Below are 17,322 nucleotides of genomic sequence, written 5' to 3'. Positions count from 1 at the left end.
GCGGGAAGGCGTTCCGCAGCTGGCGCTCCCAGCCATCCCCAGCTGAATGTTTTTTTTGTTTTGTTTTTGTGGGTTTTTTTCCCCTCTGTTGGCCATTTTACGTTCTTCAGACATATTTGCAGGTTTTCAATAAGTCTACACCTGTGCACAGTTGAAACCTTTTACTGTCGTGGTGTGGGTTTTTTTGTTTTGTTTTTGTTTAACAAGGGTAGGTAGGTGCGAAGGCAGAAGCGGTCTGCTGCTGCACCAGCGTTGATAAGTACATATCCTCATCTGACCAAAACACAGCTCTTCTTCCTCTGCCAAGTTCAAAGCGAAGCAAGAATAAGTCTAAACCACAGTTCAGAACCTCCGTTTTGAGGATAAAAACTCCCTGATTCAACAAGTCTAATACAGATCTACAGGGGAGAGCAGCTGCACTGTTCCAAGACTAATTGAAAACTAACAGGAGTTTGCTATATTATGAGACTTCTCCAGCAGAGTTCCTAAGGGCCTTATGCAACTGTGCCACGATGTCAGCTGGAGCGAGGGAGGTGCTCTATATATGGAAGAATATTGCAATATTGTGTACACCCTAAAGACCAAACGTAACCAGGACCTCACACTCTGCTGTGCATAGCGGATTGTTACTCGGACAAGAACCTAACTTAAAAACCAAAACCACAAGATCTCCATTAATCATGTTTATAGACTTCAAAACAAATTTTTAAGGTTTTCAGCATGCTACCATTATTAAGACTTACACCACAAGCTTAGATGTAAATTTTGCTGGTTTTAATGATTCTAAGTAGTACAGCGCTCTGCTCTCAGCTGTATTTAAAATCCTTCTTAACAAAAGCAGTGTTTTTTTAAAGTCCAAAAATCACTGTTTCCAAGTTAATACCTCTTTGTGATAAGTAATGTGATAATGTGATAATGATACAAATGTGTCTGCGTATCGTTAAGTTACAGAACAGAGGCTTTATTACATACATTAGCATTGATTTGAATTAGTGCCATTATGAAATCCAGAAGAAAAGAATATAAGGACTTGGGCTATCAGATATGTGCGCTATTTTTGTGAACAGCATTAACTATCCCATTTATTTTTATCCATGTATGTAATTTGTTTACATACACATATTAAAAATTATGTATACATACATACATTTAAAATTATGTATTTTTATGGATGTATACATACATCCATAAAAAATTACAGTTGGGAGCACATCTGCAGAGCAGCTAAAAAAAAGAATCGCCCCAAGCAATGGCCAACATTGTAAAACCTGGTGGCAGGTGTCTAAAACCAGCCTAAAGACAGTAATACTAGAATTAATATCAGAATTTATTCCTATAGTAGAAAGCCTTTTTTCTTCTTTTTGAAGTGTTGAATAGTTAAGTAGACAACAGTTCATGGCATTGGTTATCTTTTCTGAAAGAACAGATTATTTGATTTCTGAAGAGAAAAAACCCCTAATTCGTTATCACCCCATTTATATAAAATGTGCTAGAGCAGAGTATGGATTAAAAAGCTAATTTTAAAGCGTAAAAAACATGTAATTCAGCTGCACATGGGCATACAATGTTGCTGTTGAACAACTAGAAATTTAAAAAAAAGAAAAAAGAATGAAATGTGCCAACAGATTGACAGATTTTTTTAAAAAATACAATCACGTTGCTACATAGCTCTTTGTAAGCTGTCCGGTCTAGACCTTGCAAGCCACCAAGCATTATTATCTCACTAGCAAGACATTTCTCTGTACTTCAGTTTGACATCCTAATTCCAGCACGTTAGGCACATTTAGTGAAATGCCAGGCACAAGCATAAGCCTGCTGAACCAGAACACTAGGCTTTTAAAACAAAACACACCAAAACCAAATCCTAAATCTTTTCAGTTCTTGCAGATAATTCAATACAACAAATGGCCACAAGGATGTGGGCCAGAACATCCAGTGTCAGAAGGCATATCATCTTTCACTTACACTAGTAACTTTTCAGTACTAAATAAATTCCAGTTTGATGACCCACAAGAGAGGTATGTCCTTTAAAGAAACTGATTCCATAGCTGGTTTTTTTCAGAGTTACAGAAAGATTATGTGCTTTACTACAAAACGGAAAAGTTAAAAACTCTATCACAAACAAAACACTGATCAACAATTAAATACAGTTGTTTAGCATAAGCAATATCAAACCAAACAACATCAGATTTTCATCTAGAAAACTGTAAATAGAAGATATTAGATTCAGAAATGTTAAGGCCCTAGATGACAAATAACTGATACGTTAGAAGTATGTGCCTAGAAGCTTATTTCTTGTACTCTGTTTAATTCTCTTGACTATTATGTGTGATTTAAAGAATGTATAATTAGAATGATACAAAATGTTTATTGTACATAATTAGAATAAAATGAACTTGATATAAAAATCAGCATGCTATAAAACACAGCAAGTTAGATTCACTTTGGCAGATGCAAAAGCTGTTTTAAACACCCTCATCTACTCATTCAGGGTAGCTTAGCCTCTAAAATAAGTGGTAATCATAGGTATTACTGTCTCCTCATATCGTGCAAACATAAAAATAAGTCATAGTTGCTCTCCTCAGATCCTTTCCTGTACTTGACATTATATAGAAGCAGTGCAAAGATCACATAAAACATGTCCTGCCCAAAGGTAATGCCTTATCAGTTTTCACGCTTTTGCAATCCTCTACTAGTCATGGTAGAACACAAAGCTGCATTACAGTAAAAACTTGGAAGTACAGTAATATATGCAGTCAGACCCCTTGCCACCTATTTCTCTAGACTGTTGATAAAGCACAAGTAACATTTAAATACAAAAGGCATCTCCTGAATTTTAGTTATAGGTTAACCCTTCTGTATTATATTATTTTACAAGTCATTCATTTCAAGATATATCACTCAAACTGAAGTACTTAATATAATTTTTAATGTTACAGCATACTTTTCTTTAAACACCCATTAGATTGAAGCTATTGCTACAATATTGTTTCATCAACTCATCAAGGATCTTCAGGTGATTCACAGTAGAAATTGGTAGCAAATGAACTAAAGTCTTTCAGAGAAAAATAGCATATACATAGACCTATGTAAAACAGGCAGCCACTCCATTAATCCTTCAAACACGGTGAAAGTGGAAATGCAGAATTTTCCTGTCTGCACAGTGCATCTTACAGAGAGATAGATGGGAACATAGCTCTACACCCATTAAGCGTGGTAAGCAGAATCACAGTTCAACCAGCATGGGTTTGTTCGAGGTTAATAGCTAGCTGTAGAGGTAGAAAAAAGTAAAAAAAACCCCACAAACCAAATCCAAAACCAAACCCCAAATGAAAACACTTTACAACATTATTTCTGCAGCCCCTTATTTAAGGATTTCTAACAAAACCAAGGCCTTTGTTAGATTTTAAAAAAGTCCTTATAGTAACTCCCCCTGGAAAACTCTGGGCTATGCAAAAACACATGAACAACATAACCCTTGCCAAAATTGCTAAACTTTGTATGATGACAGAGCTGATATTTTTTACCTGGCTGTCTTAGCAGACAGCAGAACATGCTGGAAGGTAAACTTCCATGTTTTTGGTGACTCAGTCAGGCAAGTGGAGCTTGTTCTGTCCTTGCTATTGTTACAGGGCCTCTTTATGAAGGATATGAAAGGCAGAAGCTGGTAACATACACACAGAAATAAACATAAAATATAGGTCTTTTCTTTGGAAATTATTTAGGATATGTTTATACTTCATTACTTTTTTAGGATTTTTGTTAAAATAGAGAAGCCTAACTGGGTAATCTTGACTGGCAAAGAGTAGGTGAAAACTAAGGAACGAAGGAAAAAGCAAAGACATGATGGTTTTCTTATCAAAGGCAGTGTACCTCCCACAGTTAATTCTGAGGTATTTTCAGTCCCCTAAGAAAACCATGACTAAAAAAAAACCCATACAAGTTCAGTACCACTTGAGAGACAGATGTGGATGAAACTTCTAATGAACCAAGCTGCAAATGAAACCAAACAATTTACAAACACTATAGCAAAGGAGAACACCTTTCCTTTGAGCCTCACAGTATGCATTAGTAAGTTTATTCTTACTGCAGTAGCAAATGATGTGGGAAGCACAATTTCTGAAGGTTTAGGAGAAAAGGATTTGAGAAAGAGCTGTAAAACTAGTTTTTAATTAGGCAGGACTTGCTAACTTGGGCACCAGTAGCTCCTGTAGTGGAAGAGGCTTTGAAGACATGTTTCTGTCTAAAAACTGGCTTACCCAGCTGCCAGCGAAGAACAAGACGACTATGCTGAAAGCTAAAAGGCTGACGAGCTCCGAGGCCGCCACCCGGGCCAACAGCCGAGCCGGGCCAGGCGCCGCCTCACGCCCGCCGCTGCGCTCTCCCTCACAACCCGCCGGCACAGCCCCGCGCGCTGCAGCCGCCGCAGGACGAGCACCGCCTCACGGCGGCAGTGAGCCCGCTAACAGCTCTGGAACCCACGCAAAGCCCACGGAAAAGCCTGGGCTCCCGGGCCGGTGAGGCGGGGCGGGCCGGAGCACTGCACAACCCCGTTGGGGCGGCCGCCCGGCCGCGCACGCGCCCGCCGCGGAATTTGGCGGGAAGCTCAGCCGGGAGGCGCGAGGCGCGGGCGGGGCGGGGCGGGGCCGGGCGGCGCCCCTTTCCCTCCGGCGGGGCAGCGCCTGGCGGCGGCGCCGCTTATCAGTAAGGGCGGTTCGCTGAGGCGGCGGGCGGGATCTGCTCGTTCAAAGGCTCCGCTGGTTGCTGTAGGGATAGGAGAGCTGCCGGTGCAGGTTAGCGGCGGTCGGTTCTTCTGTGATCTTGACGGCTCGAGGGTGTTGGTCGTGGAAATGGAGGGTCGCGATGCTGCGGCGCGCCCGCCACCCCTCGCGTCGGGCGGCTGCGTCCGTACCCCTCTGCTGCTCGGGCGCGGTTTTTTTCGAGGTGGTGGGCGCTGCTGAAGTAGCGCAGGTACTGCGTTCCTCTCTGAGGCGGGCAGCTGGCCCCCGTGAGGGGCAGCCCAAGCCGGGCAGGCAGGGCCCGGTTCAGGCGGTGAGCGCAGCCCCGGGGCGGCTCCGCCACTCGCGCCCCGCCCGGGCCGTTCGCGCTCCCTCCCGGCGCTGAGGGGAGCGGGCGTGCCGGCAGTGCGGGACGGCTCTGGTTCCGTCCCGAGAACCTCCCCCCCCGAACCGTAACAGGTTGAAGGGAGAAGTGGCTGCAGACAGGAGCTGAGTGGTTGGGCAATTTTTGGTTGGGTGTTTTTTGTAGCTTGGTGTGGTTTTGGTTTTTTTCTTTCTTATTTTCCTTCTTTTGTCTGAAAAGCTATTCTGGAAGTTTATTAGCCCTGATAGCAAGCTCCTTAGAGGATGCCAGAGCTGAAGAATATTTTTAACCACAATACATCCATGTATCTTGCTCAGTTCTAATGCTGCTGCCTTGGAACCCATGTTAGTTGAAATGGTGAATCCTTGCAGAGCACAGATGCTGTGGCAGATGAAAAATTAAGTCCTACTAGGATGAAAATACTTTAAAGAGGCTAAAAACTTAAAATAGTGAAGTTTGAGCTTTCATTGTCATCTATAGCTTTATTAGTTGGTTTTCTTGGTTGAAAAAACAATGACAAACCTTCTACTGAATTCAGCTGAGCTAAATGTCTTTTGTTGTTCCCTTAATGCCTGTAGGTTTCAAAATGTTAAATTGTGCATTAAAATTAAATGTTTGTTTGTGCTTAAATGAGTATTATTTCTAGATATTTCTGCTTTGTCCCTTCTCCATTTTGAGATTTAAAACAAAAACTAGACCCTATTTGCATTTGGGGAAACTTAACTAACTTTTCTTTCTGTGTAGCCAAAATACTTGTATTTATCAGGCTTGTTCTATGTATCAAAAGAAAGAACTGTGTGTTTGAAGCTCTGTACATTTTTACAGATGACTTGAAAAGATTGTTAGAAGTCATATTTTTACTTTTGTTTGATGGTGCCGGAAGGTCAATATGCATGTGAATGAGGAGAGAAAGGAAATGGAAAGAGGTCTGTCCAGAACTAATTTGATGGTAAACCACTGTGCTTTAGAATGGTCAGCCCTTTTTATGAAGGGACACTGTTCTGAAAGACAATGTAGTCAAGAAAATGCATAAACTTAAGGCACTACAGCATTGCCATTCCAAATACGGCAATTTACAAACTTTCATTACAGTTTTTAGAGAAGTAGGCTGTGGACTAGAAAGGAGTCAGGAATGGGTGGAGGAAGCTTAGAGTATCACCTGAGTTTTGCCACTGGCTTAGTAAGCATGGAATCAAACTAATTTTTTTTAATTGGCATTTAGCTGGTTGTACTTTTTTCTTACCAGTTTCATGTATGTGTTCAGTTTTCTTATGCAGTACAACTAGGATATGGTGCTAATGAGCCAGAGGAAAATACAGCTGGGTATTTTCAGTATGATAAAGGAGCTCATGTAATTATTAATATTATGACATTTTTATTATTAAGGTAGTAGTTGGCTCTGGCTTAATCTGTCTGTGAAATGTCACCTAAATAAAAGCCATGGCTTGTCTACTGTTACCTTCAAGGACTACAGCAGAAGAAGGTGTTACGAGCTAATGATACTCTCAGAAAATTCCAGTGTGTGCTTTGACTACGTGGTCAGAATTCTTATGACTATTTATGTTTTCTTTCCTTGTGAAATACTTTTACTGTCCTATAACTCTTCATTTAAATTACTGTACAGGTTAATGACTTACGGATAAATAGCCTAGCATCTTCTGTCATCTTATTCATAAGCCTTTTTATAGTGAATCTTTATATTGTATGAGTATTATTGTAATTTTCAGTAACAAACTGTTACTCTGTTAAAATGTAAAAATACAAGGTAGAAATGGTCAACACTTCTAGCTCTCTGAAAAAGTTAAAACTACCTAAACTACAATAGTGCTGTCTCCTGAGCCATGAGTGGTGTCTTCACTTTTGGAAAGCTCTGTGGGACTTGGTGTTTAGTGTTTTGTTACTCTTTAGCAGTATATAATCCAGGTATCCAAGCCAGAGAGATCTGTTGACTGACAGGGCAGTGTGTTGTGGTAGCGTTTTAGCTAAGTGAAGGGAGCAGAGTCTGGTCCTGAGCATGCTAACTCATTCTGATTAGCTGCAACAAGCTTGAACTTCTATATGCTAATATGATAAAAGCAGTTAAAACTCTATTACCCTTTCTTGACTAAGCTTTTAATTTTTGTTTCAGTGTTAATCCCAAACTGCTCATTTTATAAGTACTTAGAAATTTAGCTACTTTTGTAGCTAAGAGTCTAAAGAACTTGCTCAAATACAGGCATTCCCACTGTTCGTGTGTTTCTTTATTGATGTCTTACACAAATTTTAGTGAAATACATTAAGACAGCATAGGGAAGGAGGAGAATTTGTGTGTGGGTTGCATTTAGGTTGTTTTTGGGGGGGGGGCGGGCAGCGGAAGAGGTGTTTTGTGAGGAGGAAGACTGTAGGAAGGAAACATTTGTACTCCTTATTCCCAGAAGTTAAGTGGTACTGTGATAAATAGCTGCTTTGGTACTATAAGAAGAATGAGTAATTTTCTGCTGAGATAGTTATGTTAATTAGAGACTGGCTTAATAAGTCTTCAGTTCAGTGATACGCACTGTAAATGCTTTGTTATTCTCAAGTCTTTGCTAACTAATGGAACTCTTTTTCAATGGCTTCAATGTTTTAAATACCTTGGCTCATTCAAGAAAATTGTGTCTTCTCAGTTCAGGAAAATGAAATTACTTTCTCGGGGCCTTCTGTTGATAATCTAAGCATCGTCCCACTGTTTCATGAACCAGGAAGGTCCTTTGGCATAATACTCCACCTGTTTTATACCATTAAATACTGCTGAATCACTCAAGATCTAAGAGGACAGTTTCAAAGCCACAAGTTGCTAAGCATGGAAAGAAATGTATGGATATGTCCCAGTCTGCTCCTTGAACAGAACTGTAGTGTGTTGCGGAAGGCCGAGAAAGAGAATTAATTTTGTTAATTTTGGAGAATTACAGTTCAGGATAGATTATTGTACTCCCCAGAAAAGGAGTATTATCCTGAGGACTTTTTCATCCATCTTTTATGAACCATGAGATGAGAGAGAGGTATAGAAAGGTATACTGTAGTGAAAGAAGGCTCCATGTTCTTTGCGATTCTTGTGTTTTTCCTCTCTTCTTCTACTGGGCTCTTGTGTGAGAACGCATTTTTGGATGTCTTTCCTGATAGTCTTGAATATATTTGACAGATAGTCTGGACCAGGCACTTCATCCTGATATCAGTATACATTGCTGCTTTTTTTTAATTTCTTTTTTTTTTTCTTGCATACATGTACTATCAATGTCATATTATGCAGTTAAACCACTTAAAGCAGTCCTGGGTTTAAGTTCTGCCTAACATGCTCTCTAATCACTGCACTGACCTGGTAGTATGGGCAAGGGTCTTTGCTGTCATACTTGATGTCATTTTCAAGCATCAAAGCAATTCATTTTTAAGGAGACTCCCTTTCTTCCTTTGTGCAGTATTATGATTTAGCAAAATTAAAAGCAAAAAAATGTTTTAAGGTATAGTCATGCTTCTGTGATAAAACAGCTGACTTGTAAATTGCAAAATGCATGAAAATAGGTTATTTAAAAAAAAATATCATTAATGTGCATCTAATTCATTATGCTTCTTGAATATCTGATATTCTTTTGGATGTAATAATTATGGAGAAATGGAGATCTCAAGAGACTGAATTGACAAATATATTTTAGATGATTGTACTTTTTCTCCACAACATTTTGACTTTTTTTTTTCCTTCTACCTTAATCATTAGGTGATAGAGAAGTAAGTAGCTGAAGTAATGTGTTACATGTCCACTGATTGACAGTTTGTTGGTATCCTTGTTGAGTGTTAAGATAAAATTCTTTTGTTACAAGATGTTGCTTTTAGATCATAAAAAGAAATAAAAATCACTTTATTGATAAGTAAATCTTCCTTGGGGGGAAAAAAATATCTGTTGTACTTATAACTGTGGGTTTTTTAATTTTATTTGGAATAAATACAGTTTGACACTTTTTTGATGGATTAGCAAAAATTTGAAAGAAACGAGAATTTTAACTAGATGAAGTGTGTGTTCAGAGTGAAAGTGGAAAAATGTTTAAAACGGGGACTGTCTTCAGGTGATGATGCTATGTAAGTTTATACAAATTAGCCATGGTATTGTGATGTGGATACTCATCCATGATTTAATAAGTGTTTGGCTTCTGAGTGTTTCCCTGTAGAATCTGTGCTCCATAAAAATGGAAGTAAATATATCTGTCCAGAGCTTCCTCTAGGAAGTAGTTCTGGGAAAAGTGTGGAGATGGCCAATATAAGATTACAGGTGTTATAACCTTATTTTTTTATCATAGTCTCTTTTCTTGAGACATGCATATACTTACTTTGTATTATGTACAGAAATATTTCAGATGTGTTCTTTAGTGTGAAAAATAAAAATAAGTTGTAAAAAACCCACTTAATAGTATTTCAATCACTGTTGGATCTGTGCTTGGTTACTGGGGGAACATGATTTATATCTAATTTTCAGCAGCAGTGTTGGGTTTTTTTAATTACATTGTACCTTGTGTTGTCTCTATTGACACCTATTTAACTTTACTAATATTTTGTAAGAAGCCTTTGTTAAAGATTTCCAGTTTCTAGTACCAGTTACCTTTGAGCAAAGATGACTTCTCTGATGATCTAAGACTGACTTGTCTTTAGGTATACAGAAACATGCAAGCTAATCTTACCCTTTCAACAGACCAAAATCTGACCTGACCTCCCCACTCACCCCTTCATTTTTCAAAGCTTTCTATTTCTTGGGGCTTTCTATTCCTTTTACTCTCTTGGAAACCATACCATTATCTTGCTCGCAAATGAGTATGCTGAACTCTTCCAAACCTTTGCCTGATGCTAACAGACAACTCTTCTGTCCGTTTCTCTGGAGAACCTCACAGCAAGAGCTGCCCTCTTAGGCAGTGCCTACAGCAATGCTTTTTATAGTGCTCACAGACAGTCATATGTCCAGATTTACCGTTTCCAAGCCTGTTTGCATTGATTCTACAGAGTTGCAGCACTTCTGGAGCAAAGGTTAGCTCTTGCTTGCCAGTTGTGGCATGGACAGAATGTGTAGGCCTTTGCTGTGGAACAGGAAAGCTTTCTAATTCCTTTTGTGAATTTTGCTTTTATAACAATGTTGAGAATGTAGAAATTACAAAACATGCATGCTATTCCAGTGGAAGTTCCTTCAATGAAGTTTTACAGCCATTATTTATTTTGGTGTCACATGGTATTAAGATGATCCCTAGTTGAGCAAATCTGCATGACTGTGATATTTGTGTCATAGTACTAAAATAGATTTTTAGTATCTACAGGTCTTTCAAATCCATGGTAAGAATTTCTGAATGTCTATAAAGACAAATGACAATTGGAAATTTGATCACTGAAGGATCTTCTAAGCTTTATGCCTGTATTTTTACATATTATAATAAGCAAATCCATTAAGTCAAAAAATGAACAGCCAGTGTATCCTGCTACTGCAGGAATATTGATGATATGGGAAACTAAATTTGTTAAATATATCAGATTGGACTTGCTCTCTGTTGATACAGAGGTTTATCATAAAATTCAGGTGAAGTCAATATGGGTGTTAGAATTGTTCATCTTTAGAGACTACTCAGGCACTTCATTGCTGCCTCCTAATGCATTCTATGCAGTAGTTGATGGTAACAGATATGGATATATCTCCCAGATAGACTACCTGTGAAAGCGTATTTTCTTTCAGTTAGTTTTTAGGGTGACCTGACACATTGTGTTCCAATCCTGTTAACAGACAGTGCGTGATGGATGATTTAGGTGACTTTGTTTAAGCTATCACGTTAAATTCCTGGTTAGTCATTGTTCCAGAGCTTGGCTTGCAGGAAAATATTTTAACAGTTATTCCAAACTCCTTTAAGGTTGGGAAAATAATTACATTACACATAAATGACTGATGGAATATTTTCAAATATGAGTCACTGTATATGTTCATACTTAAAGGTAGTTAGGAATTGATTTTGCATATGATATAGGTATTAACAGACATGAGCAATGTGCAGATTATTTAGAGAATTTGGAGATTCTTTGACTATCAAGTCAAAAGTTGAAAAAATTTAGAAGTGGATTAAGAGTCTATTTTGTATTTAAATTTTACTTTTGAACAGATGTAAAAAAGTTATGTATACTTTCAGATAGACCATGTATGAATCTACAGCAGTTTTATGAAAAACAAGTAGTGTAACCAAAGCTGTATGTTCAATCTGGGGAAAAAAGAAGGTGCAGAAATGTGATTGAAATTTCTATGGTCACGAAGGCAGTGGATAAAAGGAATGTGGAACTGTTACTTGCCAAATCTCACAGTACTAAAACTAGGTGGCACTCAATTAAGGAAGTAGGAGGTGAATTTATAAAAGATACAGCAAAGTTCTGCTTTATGCAGTGGGCATTGAACTTTTTGAACTTAATGGAGATTGTAAAGTTAGGTAGTGTAAGTAGGTTCAAAAAGGAATTGTTGTCATAAACAAAATGATGACTTGGAGAAGGCAAGTAAGTGCTTTCTAGCACCCCTAACCCAACATTTGTAGGTGCTGTGGGCATGTGCTAGGAGAAACTGGGTGGATGTGTATTTTCCCTAAACGGTATTTCCTTTTGCTACTCTGACTTAGCAGTTCTTATGTATAAAGCCTTCTGTTTTTCTCCCCCAAATATTTTTCTGCTAGCACTTGCTGGCAACCTCAGGAGCTTACTGTTGATATGAAAAAGGAAGAGCGCTTTCTTCCTAAATTACTTGTAATTTCTCTGTGTGTGTATTCAGTTTTGCTTTTTATAGGCATTCAGAACATCAGTATGCATTTCTTGCCAGTGTATACTAATGAAAATCTCAGTTATCTACCATAAAATAAAACCATCTCATGACTCTTGCTTTGACTGCTTTTGAGTGCTTGCCAGAGATTAGTCTGTGGGTATAATTTTCTTTTAAAAACTTCATGTTGGGTAGCTCGGGACTCTAGTTCACCCAGATTTGTGCCAGAGCAAATCAAATATGAAAACTCTGTCTTATTTTGGAATTCTGAATGTGAAATAGCTTATGGATATTTTAAGAGCGTATGTTCTGTGTGCTGTCATCAGCTAGAATCCCCTCTTCCTTCTGCTGTTCAGCACTTGTTCCTCGGTGACATGCAAGTTTTTCTGGAAGTTGTTACTACTTGCTTCCCACTTGCAGAAATACAAAACAGCTTAAAAGTACCATCTTTTTTTGTTTAATATTATCAGAACCATTTTTCAGATGTCCTTAATTTTCAACAAATCAATAATGCATTGCAGCCTACTTGCTATGTTATCCATAGCCAGCAATTATTTTATACTGATAGAAATAGCAGAATGCTAATATATATACAGGAGCCTGTAACTCTCAACATTCACTTATTTGGGCCAGAAACTGTTGAAGTACTGTCATTTTTGAGTGTTAGGCACAGCACAGCTTTGTATCTGTGGATATATACCTGTGCATACATGCATACCAACAAACTGGAATTTTGAATCTTGAAATTAAAAAGAAATTGCTTTTAAATAGATAAAAACTGTCCTTAGAGATGTAATATTTTGTGCAGAAAGGAGTCTTGGATCATTTTTTAAAAAAATTATGTAACATTACCATGAAATTTTCTTATTTATGTGTAACTTTACCAACCTGAGTACAAATGTCCTTTTTTATTGTTTTTATTTAGTTTTTAGACTACTATTCTAAAAGGAAAAATCTGAAAAGGTGTATTGGGTTTGTGTGACAAGGTTTTGGTAGTGGGGGGTCTACAGGGGTGGTTTTTGTGAGAAGCTGCTAGAAGTTTTGCCTATGTCTGACAGAGCCAATGCCAGCCAGCTCCCGGTCAGACCTGCTGCTGGCCAAGGCTGAGCCTGTCAGTGCCAGCGCCTCTGTGATGGCACACTTAAGGGGAAAAAAATTGCTGTGAAAATGGCAGCCAGAGAAAGAAATGAGAATGCGTGAGGGACACAACTCTGCAGATGCCATGGTCAGTGAAGGAGATGGAGGAGGTGCTCTAGGTGCTGGAGCAAAGATTCCCCTTGCAGCCCATGGTGAAGACTATTGTGAGACAGGCTGTCCCCTTGCAGGCCATGGAGGTTAATGGTGGAGCAGATCCCCACCTGCAGCCCATGGAGGACCCCACACCAAAGCAGGCAGGTACACCCAAAGAAGGTTGTGACCCTGTGGAGACTGTCTCCTGGAGCAGGTTCCTGGCAGGACCTGTGAAGAGGAGCCCATGCTGGAGCAGGTTTGCTGGCAGGGCTTGTGACTTTGGGGGGGACCCATGCTGGAACAGTGTGTTCCTGAAGGGCTGCACCCCATAGAAGGGACCCATGCTGGAGCAGTTCATGAAGAACTGCAGCCCATGGAAAGGACTCATGTTGGAGAAGTTTGCGGAGGACTGTCTCCTGTGGGAGGGACCCCACGTTGGAGCAGGGGAAGTGTGAGGAGGAGAGAGTGGCAGAGGCAACATGTGATGAACTGACTGCAACCTCCATTCCCCCATCCCCTTGTACCGCTTGGAGTGGTGGTGGGGGGAGAAGTGGAGACAATCTGGAGTAAAGATAAGCCTTGGAAGAAGGAAGAGGTGGGGGGTGGAAGGTGTTTCAAGATTTAGTTTTATTTTTCATTACCATACTCTGGTTTGATTGGTAATAAACTAATTTCCCTGAGCTAAGTCAATTTTGCCTGTGACAGTAATTGTTAAGTGATTTTCCTGTCCTTATCTTGACCCACAAGCCTGTCCTCTTATTTTTCTAGCCCTGCCCAGCTGAGGAGGGAGAGTGACAGAACAGCTTGGTGGGTACCTGGCATCCAGCCAGGGTCAACCCACAACAAAAGGCCATCTGTCCTTTTATGTCTCTGAGAAGTGTTTGAGTGGTTTCTTTAGGAAAGATAGCATGTTGTCACTGATCTTTAGGACCTCAGACAGATTATTAAAAAGGTAAGGTGTAGAGTGTGGACAGATATGCCCTTAAGCAGAGTTGACCATGTAAATGATTTTCAGCGTGTCTCTGATTGGCTGAAACAATGTAGGGGTTTTTTCGTGTGTGTGGAGAAAAGCTGAACCTTTGGGCTTTATGCTGGACTGGAAGTATTGCCAGGTGCCTCACATGACTTCTGCTTAATTCACCCAACTCATTCATGTATTTCTTAATATAGCCATTTCTGTTATGTTCAGACACTTCAGTTCTTTTTCTCAATAAAGACCATGTTCATTCTTGTAAGGACAAAAATCTTTCTTAAGGGAATTACTGTGTTCTTGCCTTTGGCTGAAGCATATCTCACAGTTAAGATTGTGAGGAAGCTTGCTATGCCACTCTGCAAGAGAAGAAAGATTGCACCTGAGATTAATAGTCCTGTTGATTTCTTTCATAGACTTTTCCTAATACCTGAGAAGGTGATTACCCACAGCACTGATTGGCAGCAAAATTAACTCCAAATGGTTACTGTACATGAGATCTGTGGAGAATTCCATCTGCTAGTGAGAACTTCATGATAATATGCTTCAGGACTCTATTTCAATTTTCATACCCATCTGTTCTGATCATTAGACACATCTGATCTCCCTGTTGGAGAGGCTGTCTCTGACCAAGAGGGATGGGGTGGGTGATGCAGCTTCATGTAAGTGTGCCAGAACTCTGAACCCTCTCTTTCTGTCCTCCCATCAAACCGAGCAAGAGGTGTGCCTTTCAGCAGCTAACACAAATAAGAAAGCTGCATTTTAATGAACGTAAAGGAGGATGTCTTATTTTCATTCTGATAGTGCTTTGATACTGGTATCTAGCTTTTCAAGTACATGGGATGCTAGCTTTGTCAAGTGGATGTAAAATTCTACCAGCAGGACTCGACTGCAAGTTTCAAGTTTTTCTAAGTGCTGGTTAGATGGTGGTATTTTACTAGGCTTGCTGTTCAGGGGTGCAATAATCTGCCTGTAGATAAATCATGACCTAATGGATAGAAAGTATTCTCAGTTTCCGCTGTCAAATATAAGCGGATGGAGATTTGACCATGAATGGTTTTGTGTTAGATATGTTTGTAGTTTCTGTCAATTCCAGTAGTAATCAGACAGATACACTGTGAATCACATTGCATCGTAATGGCTTCTTTTACGCAGATCTGACAGTAGTGGTATAGAAGTCATCTCACCTCCCTTACCACTATCTGCTTTCCATATGGCTAATTCAGAAAAGCTTGTCTGATTCTTAGATTTGTGTCATGGCTTAGTTATACTCAGTGTTGTATGAACTGACTTTGTATGTAAATCAAGACTCTTACTTGGAAATGTGCATGCTGTACAATATTATGCTTGGGAGAAAGTACTTGTGGCAGAACAATGTAGTCTCCCTCATTCTGTATCTACCCAGTCAAGTTGTTTAATTATTAGGTATTTCTAGTTTCTCTGGGCCTCTTATTTGGGTACTTCTGTCTTCCCTCTGAACTGACCTTATGTCTTGACTAGGAGTCTTCTGAAAGGTCTTAGTAACACTTCATAATCCTTGTTGTGGGGAAAAAAAAAAGAGAGACTTTAATCCTCACTTTACTGTATTCCACAGGAATACATTTCATTCCAATCTAGGAAAAGACAGCTTGCAACTTAAATGCCAAGGGAGTATTACTTAAGCTAATTTTATTAATTAGTACTAAATTCTTGTCAATATTTTAAGTTGCTTAAAAAGAAAAAGTTGGTTAATGTGGTTTGCAGTATTACTGAATGCTTGTGATATATAATTTTTTTTTAAGCTGTTAGACTAAATAGTAATTGAGACTTTGGGAGAAGAAAATCCCCTTGAACAAGTAATGGAAAAGTTTTGCAGGACTTTCTAAAGGTGTGAACTCTTTTGTGGTTATTTGAAGTGAATAACATAACAGAATTCAACAAAGCCAAACATAGTAACTTCAGGAAAAAGAATAGCCCAAGAATGATGGTCATGAGCAAAGCTCATGTAATATTGGCTGTCCCTAAAAGGCAAGCTTCTGCTTCTCTAAAAGGAGCATTCACTACTTAAAATGTGGATTGTAGAGGGCGAATGAGGTTGATTGCAAAAATCCAGCTATTCTTCCACTTGCATGTTTCACTAAATTCCTCACTTGACAAATAAATCTTTGGATAAAGAAATATGCCTTTCTTGACATCTTTAGCCAGAGACATCTCAGATATGAGTATGCATTAGGTACATTTATGTACTTAATTTATTTGGTAGACTATCAAAAATAAAGTTCTGTCATTTGTTCTATTATTTATATTTGCAATACTTGTTTTAAATAAACTCTTACTAACCTCCAAGGACAGAAAATTAAGCAGTTTGTTTGTTTATTTCAAAGTTAGGACTGCTGGAAATGCAGAGAATAAATGAAAGCTGAGGAATAGAAACAGCTTATTTTACTACAAAACTTTCTTGTTCTGCTACTTTTACTACAGAAGATAAGTGTATCAATGCACAAGTTGAATAAAAAATGTCTTTATTTCTACATGGCAGTAGATTTATCTAAATGATGGCAAGTAGATAAAATGGTTTTTAAAAACATCTGTCAATTTATTCATATTTTATTCAAGAAACATTGGTTTTCTTATTTAATATTTTGGGCAACTGGAGTGTTTTTTTAAAAAAGATTAATTCTTAATTTGCACTTGAATATGGATCTCAGTGAATCTTATCCAATATATTTACACTTTGAAATTCAACATTAACTGTATGATATATTTACTTGTAAAATGAAATATTCAACCACTTCACAAACTTAAAAGTAGGTAAAAGAAAGTACCTGTAATAGTTGAAAGCTTGTACTGTAGTTGTGAAAAATTCTGTATACTCCTTTCTTTTAAGGATCTTAAAATTATTAGTGTTGCTTTTGCAGTGCTGAGCTGAACTGCACTTAAAGGTGCAAAACAAGGGCTAGGAGGAGGTTGTGTTCCAGGAAGGTTTCCAAATGAACAGATCTGCTGTTCCCCACACATGGGTCTTCAAGATTCCATGGCTGCTAGTGTCTGCTAGAACCATACCCTATGTACGTGCTGTAACTCAATTCCAACTCCGTTCACAGCCGAGGGAGCATTATTTGGGTGGTCTCTGATACCTGGGTTCAGTTTGCGCTCAAACTTTAGTCTGTTTTCCTCAATAATTGACGTCATGTTTAACAGTGTTAATAAAAGCATGTCTTTTAATGGTAAAACAGCATTTGAGTCAACTATTTTTTCCTTTCAT

Source organism: Falco cherrug, chromosome 4, assembly GCF_023634085.1.
Source record: "Falco cherrug isolate bFalChe1 chromosome 4, bFalChe1.pri, whole genome shotgun sequence".
In the NCBI taxonomy this organism is placed as follows: Eukaryota; Metazoa; Chordata; class Aves; order Falconiformes; family Falconidae; genus Falco; species Falco cherrug.
The sequence above is the reverse complement of the archived record's forward strand: the minus strand, read 5'-3'. Positions refer to the sequence as shown.